Raw genomic sequence first — 15,960 nt, forward strand, 5'->3', positions numbered from 1 at the left:
AAATATACCGGTCATTTTTGAAACACCCTGTACATTTATGGTTAAGATTGCTGCATTGCGTATGGCGTCTACAATTACATCTACAGCGATATCTAGAGTATGGCTGCAGAGTTTTGCAGAAAGACGACACCCACCAGCACATTCAGAGGTACATAATGGTCCTGTAACCAAACGTCCATACAGATCTGTTTGTTCGAGCCCAAGTACTTTCCTGGTTAGTCTCTCCACGAGTCCGCGAAGTCGCGAAGAATGCAGAGTGCCGCGGAAGGTAAAAGTGAACAGGTCGCACCGCGTCACGTCCTGTGTCACGCTCCGAGAAGAGGTGTGGCGTCTCGGCGCTCCGGATACGTGACAGCCGTCTGACGTCTCCTTCTGACGCCCTCCTTCTTGTTATTGTTTCCTGACGTGCACGGCGGCCCAGGCCACTTGCGGAAAGCGGCGAGGCGTGACGGAAGCGAGCCTTTAGCTGGCCGTGTAAATAAGTCGTCCGCGGAAAGCGTGAGATTGCTCGCCCGAGATAGCCGCACGGGCACACACACACACTAACATGTACAGGGCGCGCGCAAAAAAAAAAAAAAAAAAAGGCGAGCTGAGGTGGAAATACGCAGGAGTGGCTCTCCACAGGTGGTATGAACAGGAAGAACCACGTGTGAAGCGACATCGCTCTCACGGGCGCGTCGCCTTCCACACAACCTCCCTGCGTAGAGCTTAAAGCCGTCGGCACACGGACCGTGCTGTCGAACGTTGAACGTTGAGCGTGCCGAGTTTCTGACGTCATAGCGTGGAACAGCACGTTCGGGAGTCTTTCCGAACGTGCAGAGCAATATCTGGCATGTCAGGTATTCCGAGCGTGCGTCTCAGCGTTGACCAATGAGATGGCACAACGCCACCTACGTCACACGCACGCCGTCTCCCTTCAGTACAGAGTTGTGAGGCGCCATATTGGCGTTCATTTCAAGCCTATATGTATATATGCCGTTTCTGAGCACCAGCAAATTGAGAATCACTGGAAAACCCGTTGTTAATTCTGTAATTCGTTCCAATAAAATAACGAGAAACATCATATTCATGGCAAAAGAATTATTGTAACTTGCGTCTTATGAGAGTAGGCTATTTCAAGGCAGTGACACAAGGATCATCCACCCAAAACGCATTGTTCTTGTACAATTTGTTATAGTTAAATTTCAATTAGTAACGTATCTACGATAACGTTTTCTGCAACGGGTAACATACTTGGATTACTTGCGAGAAGTATTCGCGTGTTGTTGGATTAGTGTAATGAGTAGCATAACTGTCTCGTATTTAGTTGATAGCTGGGGCGGTCGTTCGCGTCTTGACACTTCCGTTTATTTCTTAACATTAGCGTTTTTATTAGGTTCTGATACTTTATTATTAGTTTAATATAAGTATATACTATGATATTTGATATTATGTAAATATAAGTTCACCTTTTTTTTGAGGGGTGCCTTTGTTCGATTGGCTTAATCTACAGGACAGCTTGCGCTACTTCCATAAAGATATTTTGCTCCTTTTCTTTTTGCTTCGTAATTCACATGTTGCAAAGATTCTGCTATTGGGTAGGAACAGTGATTGAGTAAGACTGACCTTGGGGTTTTAATAAAATGTGAGAATGATGAAATAATGTTTATCTTATGCGGAGAAGTATTCCAAATTTGTACCGCACTGTTTGTAATGTAACTTTTATATGTCTCTGTCCTTATTGATTGGATATGGTACTTTCCTTTTCGTGGACGATGGAGGAAATGTGCGGTTCAATAGAGCTAACGTGGGAATTTTACGCGCGCCCGTTGAGTAAACAGTGTGATTTACGAACTAGAAATATCGCTCAACTGCCGCTGGAGTGCGTTGCGATCGCGTATACCACGTTGGGGGCCCACGTACCGTATGCACAAGTCGCATCATTCCTGAGCGTTCCGCAGCACGTTGAACTTGGCACGCTCAACGTTAACGTTCGCCAGCACGGTCCGTGTGCCGACGGCTTTAGGCTCAGGAACGATCCGACTTGTGCACACGGCACGTGTGCGCCAACGTGGTTTACGCGATCGCAACGCACTCCAGCGAGAGTTGAGGGATGTTTCTAGTTCGTAAATCACATTGTTTACTCAACGGGCGCGCATAAAATTCCCGCGTTAGCTCTATTAAAACGCACATTTCCTCCATCGTCCACGAAAAGTAAAGTACCGTGTCCACATTACAAACAGTGCGGTACAAATTTGGAATACTTCTCCACATAAGATAAACATTATTTCATCATTCCCACCATTTTAGTAAAACCCCAAGGTCAGACTTACTTGATCAGTGTTCCTACCCAGTAGCAGAATCTTTGCAACATGTGAATTACGAATCGTAAAAGAAAAAGGAGCAAAATATCTTTTTACAAGCAGCGCAAGCTGTCCTGTAGATTAAGCCAATCGAACAAAGTCACCCCTGAAAAAAAGGCGAACTCATATTTACATAACATCAAATATTATAGTATATACTTATATTAAACTAATAATAAAGTATCAGAACCCAATAAAAGCGCGAATGTTAGGAAACAAAATCTGGATGTGGCAAAACGCGAACCACCGCCCCATAAAATTTCTACACAGCGTTCTGTCCCGCAAGTTATTACGCTACACCAATAACAGACTCCGAACGTCTAATCATAGTATGTTAGGTCCAACCTTAATCGTAGATATGTTATAACCGGAGTTTAATTATTAGAAATTGTACCAAGAACAATGCGTTTTGGGTGGATCTTCAGTGTGTCGCTGACTTCAAACAGCCTACTCTCATATTCTTTTGCCACGAATATGATGTTTCTCATTATTTTATTGGAACGAATCACACAGTTAATAACGGGTTTTCCGGTGATTCTCAATTTGCTGGTGCTCAGAAACGGCATACATACATGTTGTTGTTGTTGTGGTCTTCAGTCCTGAGACTGGTTTGATGCAGCTCTCCATGCTACTCTATCCTGTGCAAGCTTCTTCATCTCCCAGTACCTACTGCAACCTACATCCTTCTGAATCTGCTTAGTGTATTCATCTCTTGGTCTCCCCCTCCGATTTTTACCCTCCACGCTGCCCTCCAATACTAAATTGGTGATCCCTCGATGCCTCAGAATATGTCCTACCAACCGATCCCTTCTTCTGGTCAAGTTGTGCCACAAACTTCTCTTCTCCCCAATCCTATTCAATACTTCCTCATTAGTTATGTGATCTACCCATCTAATCTTCAGCATTCTTCTGTAGCACCACATTTCGAAAGCTTCTATTCTCTTCTTGTCCAAACTATTTACCGTCCATGTTTCACTTCCATACATGGCTACACTCCATACAAATACTTTCAGAAATGACTTCCTGACACTTAAATCTATACTCGATGTTAACAAATTTCTCTTCTTCAGAAACGCTTTCCTTGCCATTGCCAGTCTACATTTTATATCCTCTCTACTTCGACCATCATCAGTTATTTTGCTCCCCAAATAGCAAAACTCCTTTACTACTTTAAGTGTCTCATTTCCTAATCTAATTCCCTCAGCATCACCCGACTTAATTCGACTACATTCCATTATCCTCGTTTTGCTTTTGTTGATGTTCATCTTATATCCTCCTTTCAAGACGCTATCCATTCCATTCAACTGCTCTTCCAAGTCCTTTGCTGTCTCTGACAGAATTACAATGTCATCAGCAAACCTCAACGTTTTTATTTCTTCTCCATGGATTTTAATACCTACTCCGAATTTTTCTTTTGTTTCCTTTACTGCTTGCTCAATATACAGATTGAATAACATCGGGGAGAGGCTACAACCCTGTCTTACTCCCTTCCCAACCACTGCCTCCCTTTCATGTCCCTCGACTCTTATAACTGCCCCTGGTTTCTATACAAATTGTAAATAGCCTTTCGCTCCCTGTACTTTACCCCTGCCACCTTTAGAATTTGAAAGAGAGTATTCCAGTCAACATTGTCAAAAGCTTTCTCTAAGTCTACAGATGCTAGAAATGTAGGTTTGCCTTTCCTTAATCTTTCTTCCAAGATAAGTCGTAAGGTCAGTATTGCCTCACGTGTTCCAGTATTTCTACGGAATCCAAACTGATCTTCCCCGAGGTCGGCTTCTACTAGTTTTTCCATTCGTCTGTAAAGAATTCGTGTTAGTATTTTGCAGCTGTGGCTTATTAAACTGATTGTTCGGTAATTTTCACATCTGTCAACACCTGCTTTCTTTGGGATTCGAATTATTATATTCTTCTTGAAGTCTGAGGGTATTTCGCCTGTTTCATACATCTTGCTCACCAGATGGTAGAGTTTTGTCAGGACTGGCTCTCCCAAGGCCGTCAGTAGTTCCAATGGAATGTTGTCTACTCCCGGTGCCTTGTTTCGACTCAGGTCTTTCAGTGCTCTGTCAAACTCTTCACGCAGTATCGTATCTCCCATTTCATCTTCTTCTACATCCTCTTCCATTTCCATAATATTGTCCTCAAGTACATCGCCCTTGTACAGACCCTCTATATACTCCTTCCACCTTTCTGCTTTCCCTTCTTTGCTGAGAACTGGGTTTCCATCTGAGCTCTTGATGTTCATACAAGTGGTTCTCTTATCTCCAAAGGTCTCTTTAATTTTCCTGTAGGCAATATCTATCTTACCCCTAGTGAGATAAGCCTCTACATCCTTACATTTGTCCTCTAGCCATCCCTGCTTAGCCATTTTGCACTTCCTGTCGATCTCATTTTTGAGACGTTTGTATTCCTTTTTGCCTGCTTCATTTACTGCATTTTTATATTTTCTCCTTTCATCAAGTAAATTCAGTATTTCTTCTGTTACCCAAGGATTTCTAAGAGCCCTGGTCTTTTTACCTACTTGATCCTCTGCTGCCTTCACTACTTCATCCCTCAAAGCTACCCATTCTTCTTCTACTGTATTTCTTTCCCCCATTCCTGTCAATTGTTCCCTTATGCTTTCCCTAAAACTCTGTACAACCTCTGGTTCTTTCAGTTTATCCAGGTCCCATCTCCTTAAATTCCCACCTTTTTGCAGTTTCTTCAGTTTTAATCTACAGGTCATAACCAATAGATTGTGGTCAGAGTCCACATCTGCCCCTGGAAATGTCTTACAATTTAAGGCCTGGTTCCTAAATCTCTGTCTTACCATTATATAATCTATCCATGTATACAATCTTCTATCATGATTCTTAAACCAAGTGTTAGCTATAATTAAGTTGTGCTCTGTGCAAAATTCTACCAGGCGGCTTCCTCTTTCATTTCTTAGCCCCAATCCATATTCACCTACTACGTTTCCTTCTCTCCCTTTTCCTACACTCGAATTCCAGTCACCCATGACTATTAAATTTTCGTCTCCCTTCACTATCTGAATAATTTCCTTTATATCATCATACATTTCTTCAATTTCTTCGTCATCTGCAGAGCTAGTTGGCATATAAACTTGTACTACTGTAGTAGGCGTGGACTTCGTGTCTATCTTGGCCACAATAATGCGTTCACTATGCTGTTTGTAGTAGCTTACCCGCATTCCTATTTTCCTATTCATTATTAAACCTACTCCTGCATTACCCCTATTTGACTTTGTGTTTATAACCCTGTAGTCACCTGACCAGAAGTCTTGTTTCTCCTGCCACCGAACTTCACTAATTCCCACTATATCTAACTTTAACCTATCCATTTCCCTTTTTAAATTTTCTAACCTACCTTGCCCGATTAAGGGATCTGACATTCCACGCTCCGATCCATAGGACGCCAGTTTTCTTTCTCCTGATATCGACATCCTCTTGAGTAGTCCCCACCCGGAGATCCGAATGGGGGACTATCTTACCTCCGGAATATTTTACCCAAGAGGACGCCATCATCATTTAATCATACAGTAAAGCTGCATGCCCTCAGGAAAAATTACGGCCGTAGTTTCCCCTTGCTTTCAGCCGTTCGCAGTACCAGCACAGCAATGCCGTTTTGGTTATTGTTACAAGGCCAGATCAGTCAATCATCCAGACTGTTGCCCTTGCAACTACTGAAAAGGCTGCTGCCCCTCTTCAGGAACCACACGTTTGTCTGGCCTCTCAACAGATACCCCTCCGTTGTGGTTATACCTACGGTACGGCCATCTGTATCGCTGAGGCACGCAAGCCTCCCCACCAACGGCAAGGTCCATGGTTCATGGGGGGGGGGGGGGACACATACATATAGGCTTGAAATGAATGCCAATATGGCGCCTCACAACTCTGTACTGAAGGGAGACGGCGTGCGTGTGACGTAGGTGGCGTTGAGCCATCTCATTGGTCAACGCTCAGACGCAAGCCCAGAATATCTGACATGCCAGATATTGCTCTGCACGTTCGGAAAGACTCTCGAACGTGCTATTCCACGCTATGACGTCAGAAACTCGGCACACTCAACGCTCAACGTTCGGATGCACGGTCCGTGTGCTGAGGGCTTTACAGCTGGTCCCCCGCACTGGATTCCATCTCCTCCCGTCTTCACCTTCTGAGGCTAACGATGACGTAGACAGAGCCTGGAGCAGCAAGTGCGACACACGTTTTGTAACATTATGAATGAAACACACACAGCACTGGTGTAATTTTCTACAGTATTTGGACGTCTGGTCCGAGGCGCCTTGCCACAGTTCGCGCGGTTCTGTGTTACTACAGGTAGCACAGAGAGAGAGAGTATATTCTTCGGAAATGAGAAACATTCGTTTCTTTTTTAATTTCTGCGTAGTAGCTTCAAGTACACTACTGGCCTTTAAAATTGCTACAGGTAGAAGAAACGGGTATTAATTGGACAAATATATTATACTAGAACTGACATGTGATTACATTTTCAAGCAATTTGGGTGCATACAACTAGAACAACCAGCGCTTGCCGTAATAACGGCCTAGATACGCCTCGGCATTGAGTCAAACAGAGCTCGGATGGCGTGTACAGGTACACCTGCCCATGCAGCTTCAACACGATACCACAATTCATCAAGAGTAGTGACTGCCGTATTGTGACGAGCCAGTTGCTCGGCCACCATTGACCAGACGCTTTCAATTGGTGAGAGATCTGGAGAATGTGCTGGCCAGATAAGCAGTCGAACATTTTCTGTATTCAGAAAGGCCCGTACAGGACCTGCAACATGCGGTCGTGCATTATTCTGCTGAAATGTAGGGTTTTGTAGGGATCGAATGAAAGGTAGAGCCACGGACCGTAACACGTCTGAAATGTAACGTCCACTGTTCACAGTGCCGTCAATGCGAACAAGAGGCGACCGAGACGAGTAACCAATGGCACCCCATACCATCACTCCGGGTGATACGCTAGTATGGCGATGAGGAATACACGCTTCCAATGTGCGTTCACCGCGATGTCGCCAAACACGGATGCGACCATCAAGATGCTGTAAACAGAACCTGGATTCATCCGAAAAAATGACGTTTTGCCATTCGTGCACTCATGTTCGTCGTTGAGTACACCATAGCAGGCGCTCCTGTCTGCGATGCAGCGTCAAGGGTAACCGCAGCCATGGTCTCCGAGCTGATAGTCCATGTTGCTGCAAGCGTCATCGAACTGTTCGTGCAGATGGTTGTTGTCTTGCAAACGTCCCCATCTGTTGACTGAGGGATTGAGACATGGCTGCACGATCCGTTACAGCCATGCGGATAAGATGCCTGTCATCTCGACTGCTAGTTATACGAGGCCGTTGGGATCCAGCAAGGCGTTCCGTATTACCCTCCTGAACCCACCGATTCCATATTTTGCTCACAGACATTGGATCTCGACCAATGCGAGCAGCAATGTCGCGATACGATAAACCGCAATCGCGATAGGCTATAATCCGATCTTTATCAAAGTCGGAGACGTGATGGGACGCATTTTTCCTCTTTACACGAGGCACGTTTCACTAGGCAACGCCGGTCGACTCCTGTTTGTGTATGAGAAATCGGCTGGAAACTTTCCTCATGTCAGCACGTTGTAGGTGTAGCCACCGGCGCCAACCTTGTGTGAATGCTCTGAAAAGCTAATCATTAGCATATCACAGCATCTTCTTCCTGTCGGTTGAATTTCGCTTCTGCAGCATGTCAATTTCGTGGTGTAGCAATTTTAATGGCCAGTAGTGTATTTCAGTGTGGGCTTATAGGAATGATATTAAAAAACAGTCTTATTTTAAATATTAAAATAGAATTATCACTAGAAGACCAGACTCAGCCTTAAACAATTTGCAGATGTGCCAAAAATTTTCTGACTGCTTTAAAACTAACAACTTCCTTTAAAGAAATCCACAGAAGGCCTACTTAACTATGTCGCAAAAGTGAAGATTGCACCATTTTTCTGCAAGGCTTTTCATTTGTAGTACGAAGTGAAATAAGGTAACTTCCAATATCTTTGAGGCATTCCAGTAAAGAATAAAAAATTTTATTCAGAAGTTTGAATACAGTGTTATTACGGAGTGATATCATTGCTGAGTCGAGGTTCTCATCACGGGACAAAGGAGCTGCCATTTTCTCCTTTGTGTTCGGTGCGAGCAATTTGTGATGTGACCATGTATGAGAAGCACCTTCCACTTCGCACATTTCTAACCTTTACGACAAAACCTTGTGTAAGAGCAAAAATGGCTCTGAGCACTATGGGACTTAACATCTGAGGTCATCAGTCCCCTAGAACTTAGAACTACTTAAACCTAACAAACCTAAGGACATCACACACATCCATGCCCGAGGCAGGATTCGAACCTGCGACCGTAGCGGTCACGCGGTTCTAGACTGAAGCGCCTAGAACCGCACGGCCGCACCGGCAGGCCGTGTAAGAGTAGTGCAGCGTTTTTTGTATCTGATTAGCAGCTCTTGCTAATGAATCTGAACAAAAAAAAGTAAGATTTTACACCTTAGTTCAAAACCTTAGGCTGACAACGTCTATGTATGTTCTCTATGCCCTTAGATCTGCACTCAAATATCATGAAGAGTGCATATTTCAAAATGATGTTGTCGATATACCGACAGTATAATATCGAAGTTTCCGAAATACGTAATTAGTCATAAACCTGTCGTACACACTTCTTTAACACAAACTTGGGCGGCCGGTGTGACCGAGCGGTTCTAGGCGCTTCAGTCTGTAACCGCGCGACCGCTACGATCGGGCGTGGATGTGTGTGATGTCCTTGGGTTGAACCTTTTCGTGAACAGTGGGACACGTGCTTCCCACTACAATGAACTCGCTCCTAGTCCCGTGGGATTCACAGTTCCCACCTCTGTACGGTGCTACCACCTAGTGAACAGTATAGAGTACTACTTCCCATCGGAAGTTGCCGCCGTGTTTGCTGTACCTTCGCGCAGAGGCACTGTGTAGCTGAGTGTTCCTCTGTAGAGGAGCCTTTCAGTGCTGTTTGCGTGACATCTTGTGATTTTTTTTCCTCACAGCTATAGTATAAGGTAAATACTTTGGATTTACCCAAATTTATGAAGGAAAACGTAAAATTGGGACGAGGAGAACTCCAGTTTGAAACAAAAGGAGCCATTTCTGCGGTAAAATGGATGGACATCCGTCCAGTCACTTTCCTGTCCTCAATTCATGACCCATGAGAAACAGCCACAGTGAAAAGGAAAAACAAGGATGGTACTAGTACAGAGATTTCTTGTCGTGAAGTTGTGGCAGAATACCACAAAATAATGGGTGGTGTCGATAAGTTTGATCAATTACGAGAAAGGCATGCTATTGGCAGTCGTTCTGTAAAATGGTGGCACAGAATATTTTATTTCCTGGAGGATGTTGCTGCAGTGATCAGTTTTATCCTCTGGAAAAATAAGTAAAAGAGAAAGTGTCCAGCATGATCAGCTCACATACAGGATCCATCTAGCCAGACAATTGATCGCTGGCTTCTCATCCCAAAAAAGGCGTGGACAAAAAACTGTCTTTCTGGCAAAAAGGGGGTAAAGTACCTGAAGAGTTTCGTCATGTGGCTGTAGGGGAGCATCAACCCATTTTAGGAGAAACCTACTGGACGTGCCGCCATTGTAGTACCAAAGCTGCGGAAAAGAGCACTCGCTGTGTTTGTACATATTGTCAAACACCACTTTCCATAGACCCATGTTTCAGAACATTTCATGGCAAGTAATTGTGAACAATCATTGTAACAAGAGAAGTAAATTTATCAAATAAATGTGACATATATTGAAAAAGTTGTTTTTATCATTTAACTCCAAGGAAGGGCAGTGGGAAGAATACTTCCCACCTTGTTGTGTGACCTCACTTTCACAGTTGGAGCAAATTTGATATTCTGTATGATAAATATACCTATCTGTTAACTACTATCTGCTCTCCATTCATTAATAAAAAACTGCTCAATAATTTTGGCCACGAAAGTGTTAAGTAGTTCTAAGTTCTAGGGGACTGTCCCATAGTGCTCAGAGCCATTTGAACCATTTTGAACATAAACTATCTTCCTCGAGTTCGCTCACGTAAATTTAAGAGCTCTGCATCTACGTTCTCATCCATACTCCTCATGTGACCTTGCGTTGTGTGGCGGAGGGTACCTTCTGTACCGCTGTCACTTCTCCCTTTCCAGTTCCAGCCTCAGTGCGAGCTGGAATCTATCTAATGTTGTCTTCATGGACTTTCCACGAGATACACTTAGGAGGAAGCAATATATTGGTTGTTTCTTGTACGATCGTACCCTCTCGAAATTTTAACGGTAAACCACTCAATGATGTACAATGCATCTCTTGTATCGTCTGCCACTGGCTGATGTTTTCTTTCCTACTAAACGAATTTATGACGAAACGTGCTGCTCTTCTTTGGATCCACTCTATTTCCTCCGTCAACCCTATCTGGTACAGGCCGCAGACTAATTAGCAGCATCGAACTATCACTCGGATGGTGGTTTTGTAAGCTGCCCCCTTCGTGGATGGATTACACTTCCCAAGGATTCTTCCAATGAATCTGCGTTGCATGCGATTAGTTTTATGTAGTGGGTCCACGTTAAATCGCTCCCCGCAGGTACTCCTAGATACTAATCACGTGACTACTCCCAGTGATTGTTCTGGAATCTTCAATCGTACAATAATGGGTCTATCCAACTGTTTACGCGTAATATGTTACATTTATTTGTGCTGGGGGTCAGCTGCCAATCCCTGCACCAACCTTCGATCGTCGACATGTCTTCCTGTGTCTACATCTACATCGATACTCCACAAATCACATTTAAGTGCCTGGCACTTGACCTTATTTTATTATGATGATCGTTTTTCCCTATGTAGGTCGGCGTCAACAAAATATTTTCGCATTCGGAGGAGAAAGCTGGTGATTGAAATTTCGTGAGCAGTTTCCGTCGCAACGAATAGCGCCTTTCTTTTAATGATGTCTCTCGCCTATTTCGCGGTAATACAAAACGTCCTCCTCTTCTTTGAACTTCCTCGGTGTACTCCGTTAATACTGTCTGGAAAGGATGCCAGATCGCACAGCAGTACTTCAAAAGAGGACAAACAATCGTAGTGTAGGAAGTCTCTTTAGTTGATCTGTTCCATTTTCTAAGTGTTCTGCCCCGTAAAACTCAGTCTTCGGTTTGCCTTCACCACAACATTTTCTATGTGTTATTTCCAATTTAAGTTGTTCGTAATTGTAATTCCTAGCTATTTAGTTGAATTTACGGCATTTAGATTTGATTGATTTACCGTGTAACCGAAGTTTAACGGATTCCTACCAGCACTTTTCATTATTTAGGGCTAATTGCTAATTTTCGCACCATACATATGTCTCTTCTAAATCGTTTTGCAATTTGTTTTGTTCTTCTCATGACTTTATTGGACGATAGAAGACAGAATCATCTGCAGATAACGTAAGACGGCTGAGCAGATTGTCTCCAAAATCATTTATATAGATAAGGAACAGCAAAGGGCCTATAACACTACCTTGCGGAACGCCAGAAATCACTTCTGTCTTACACGATGACTTTCCGTCGATAACTACGAACTGTGACCTCTCTGACAGGAAATGACAAATCCAGTCACATAATTGAGACAATATTCCATAAGCACGCAATTTCATTACAAGCCGCTTGTGCGGGACAATGTCAAAAACCTTCTGGAAATCTAGCAACACGGAATCAGTCGAAATCCCTTGTCAATAACACTCAACACTTCGTGTGTGTAAAGAGCTAGTTGTGTTTCACAAGAACGATGTTTTCTAAATCCGTTGTAGCCTTGCAACTTTTCTGTATTCAACAGCATCACCTGCGGAAAACGTCAGGGAACTTCGTACTTAATTCCCTAGGACCGTTCTATAAATTCTGAACAGCAGTTGTTTGTTAGAAGACCGTATTGACAGCTGTAGGTAAGAACAGAAGCAAACCACACTCAGTTTTGTATGCAACCTCTAATACAAAACTTATATAGCCCTTTCCTTACATATCTTTTCATTTGTCGCCATTATTTCATCACATTGAAAACTCGAGACAATGTAAAAGCAAATCGCATTCTCGTATTACCTACTTTACGCAACACTACTATCACAAGTTTTTATTTTCACTTAGCTTTAAACTGATTCTTATCGGTAAAGTGTGATTATTACATGATTTTATACTTCTCATTGGATGCTGTTCTAATTAGAGCAAACGTTTATGTGTAGTATTTCTCTTTTTAATCTAGTTACCAGCTATTTTGATTTTTTTCCCTAGAGATGTCCTACACACCTCATCTTCCTACGTATGGTCTTCTCGCCGCCCGAGCTGCCGCAGGAATTTAAGTACTAATTAAAAGCTCTGATTTATAGGCCAGCTTACACAGTTTGCGTAATTAGGCCACTGCATGATATATTATGTATGATTGGACCTACCGCCTCGATATAATCTGATGAGTTAAGCGCTTTAATGTTGAGGAAATTTCACTTGAATTAACGAGATTCCTTGCATCGTTACACAGATGTCACCAACCACCTGAAGCTCTGTGTTAATTAATTGGCTGGAGTCTTCTGAAAGAGGTGAATATCGAAGCATCATTATTATCAGATTTACATTGTTCCACCACTGATGTTAGCTGTATGTACGTCACGTTATGACGGTTTAACAAAAGAAACTCATACAGTGCTGTGTATATACAGCTAATGTAAATGATGGAACAATGTAAATCTGATAACTCTTGTTCCAATACGCAAACGCATAGCTCAGATGGACTCGATGGTGGTCAAACTGAAATCGATCGTCTCTAATAAAGTATACCGTTACAGGTCACCAATGCTGTTATCCGGGTACTTGATAAAGAAGTGAAAAAGAAATGACGCTGCGTCTTTAGGTCCTTTGTTGGCAATCCCCACATAAAAAGCTGAATGTGGATGTCGAATGAATACATCGATAGCTGGCGCTTAAAATATACTTCGTTCGCAGTTACATTTGGTACTGAGACATTTTTCGCGACGTCCATACAAACTGCTTCACTCTTTTTGGTTTTCATATAGTGGTGTTTTGCAGCTCTTCCGAGTTGTTGGAGTTTTCGGCTTTTCTTTTGTGAAGAACATTCACAGTAATTAACTTTTTTATTTTTTATTTTATCTTTTTTTGGGGACAGCGCTTTTAATTTGGCTCAGCATTCATCACAATATATGCGTTTGTAAACTAAGAAAGACAGTATAGAAAAGAGAATAGCTGCAACATTAACACTACATATAATGGTGGTGGGAAATTTCGGCGGCCGTACTGCCATCTATTGAGCTGCAGGAGACGCACGAGATTTTTTTTTTTTTTTTTGGGATAGTTGACTTATCGACTTCGTTTCCTGTACGGCAAGAACTTTAGGGGCAAATAAACCCGTGACTAAGCTGTTTTAATTCCTGTTTCATACTACTAACAGACAGTCTTTTCGCCGGAGAATCTAATAGCACCTCAAATTCCTTTTGTGAAAAAAACTTGTTTTTTTTCTGCATCTTTCAAACGTTTTTGGCATTGGCGTTGTAGCTAGAGGATGAGATCTTTTCCTCGAGATATGTTGCCTCGTTAGATCATTTAAGTAACTCAACAAAGTTTTGTGACTAATAGCGGTCTCTGAAAAAGCTTTTCATATTTTTCATACTCATACGCCCGATTAACAACCAGTATGGCTGTAATACAGAGAACATGTTGAATGGAAGACACCGTCCTGAGAAGAGACTGTGAACTGAGAGTAAATTAAAGAAAGACGAAAGTAATGAGGTCAGCGCAAATGAAATTGTCATTAAGCTTAATATGTAGATTGAGGACCACGTTGTAAACGCAGTGGAGGAATTCTGCTTCCTTGGAAGCAAGGCAACCCATGACGGACGAAGCAAGGTGACTGCAAAAGCAGACTTGCACAGGTTGAGAGGGAGTTTCTCGCTAGCAAGAAAAGCATAGTCCTTAATACGAAGAAGAAATATCTGAGAAGAATACATGTGGAACACAGAACTGTATGAAAGTGAACCATGGAATGTGGGAAACATGGGAGAAGAAGAGAATCGAAGAGTCTGAGGTGTGATTCTATAGAAGGATATTGAGAATGAGGTTGACAGGAAAGATAAGGGGTGAGGAGGTTCTGAGCTGAATCAGCGAGGAAAGGCATGTACAGTATGGCCAGTGTGACAATATTCAGAGATATGACAGGAACGACGATTCGAAGCAAAAAAGGCTAGAAAACTTTGACTCTAAAATGCATATTTTAAGTGTGGTGTCACCGTCAGACACCACACTTGCTAGGTGGTAGCTTTAAATCGGCCGCGGTCCATTAGTACATGTCGGACCCGCGTGTCGCCACTGTCAGTAATTGCAGACCGAGCGCCACCACACGGCAGGTCTAGAGAGACGTATTAGCACTCGCCCCCAGTTGTACGGACGACTTTGCTAGCGACTACACTGACGAAGCCTTTCTCTCATTTGCCGAGAGATAGTTAGAATAGCCTTCAGCTAAGTCCATAGCTACAACCTAGCAAGGCGCCATTAACCATTCCTAGAGAGAGTCTCACTTGTATCATCAAGAATGCTGTATACAAATGATGGATGAAAGTTAAGTTTTCCAGCAGCTACGTACTTTTCTTTATAGCATTCATTACGTATCCTGTTTCAGACCTAACGCCAGCCGGCGTGTGTAAACGCGTGCCTTTCGGTTACCCGTCACTGTGGACTGGCTGTCTTGTCAGTCCACTACATTAATAACTATGAGCACTAGTTCAGTAGAAGACATGTGTTTCACAGTAGCGAAGATGAAGTAGTGGTAATTGCTCCTCAGGTATGCACTTTACAGCCCAAGTGTACTGGACGTATTTTCCTTATTGTGGTCCATACCGCCACGTCTGGAAATATGGAAAGCAAAGAGCATGCTGTAGAAGATATTTGTTTGACATATCGAAAATGAAGACGTGCTTATAGCGCCTAATGTATGTATTTCGAAGTCCATGCTTACGAGACTTTTTTGCTTTGAATCAGCGTTCCTATCATATCCCCGAATGTTCTTGCATACGGGATGATTCCGCAAAAGCGCGCAAAAATGTAACAGGAGGCAGAGAATGGTCCACCGGACAATTTGAGGTAGCGAAACTGGGACCGGAGAAGCCAGCTTAATGCGAAAAGGAAGTAAACTTGTCTAAAGCTTTGTCTGCCATTACAGGTACTGTTCTGTTTCCTACAGGGTGTTTCAAAAATGACCGGTATATTTGAAACGGCAATAAAAACTAAACGAGCAGCGATAGAAATACACCGTTTGTTGCAATATGCTTGGGACAACAGTACATTTTCAGGCGGACAAACTTTCGAAATTACAGTAGTTATAATTTTCAACAACAGATGGCGCTGCAAGTGATGTGAAAGATATAGAAGACAACGCAGTCTGTGGGTGCGCCATTCTGTACGTCGTCTTTCTGCTGTAAGCGTGTGCTGTTCACAACGTGCAAGTGTGCTGTAGACAACATGGTTTATTCCTTAGAACAGAGGATTTTTATGGTGTTGGAATTCCACCGCCTAGAACACAGTGTTGTT

Source organism: Schistocerca cancellata, chromosome 10 (assembly GCF_023864275.1).
Source record: "Schistocerca cancellata isolate TAMUIC-IGC-003103 chromosome 10, iqSchCanc2.1, whole genome shotgun sequence".
In the NCBI taxonomy this organism is placed as follows: domain Eukaryota; kingdom Metazoa; phylum Arthropoda; class Insecta; order Orthoptera; family Acrididae; genus Schistocerca; species Schistocerca cancellata.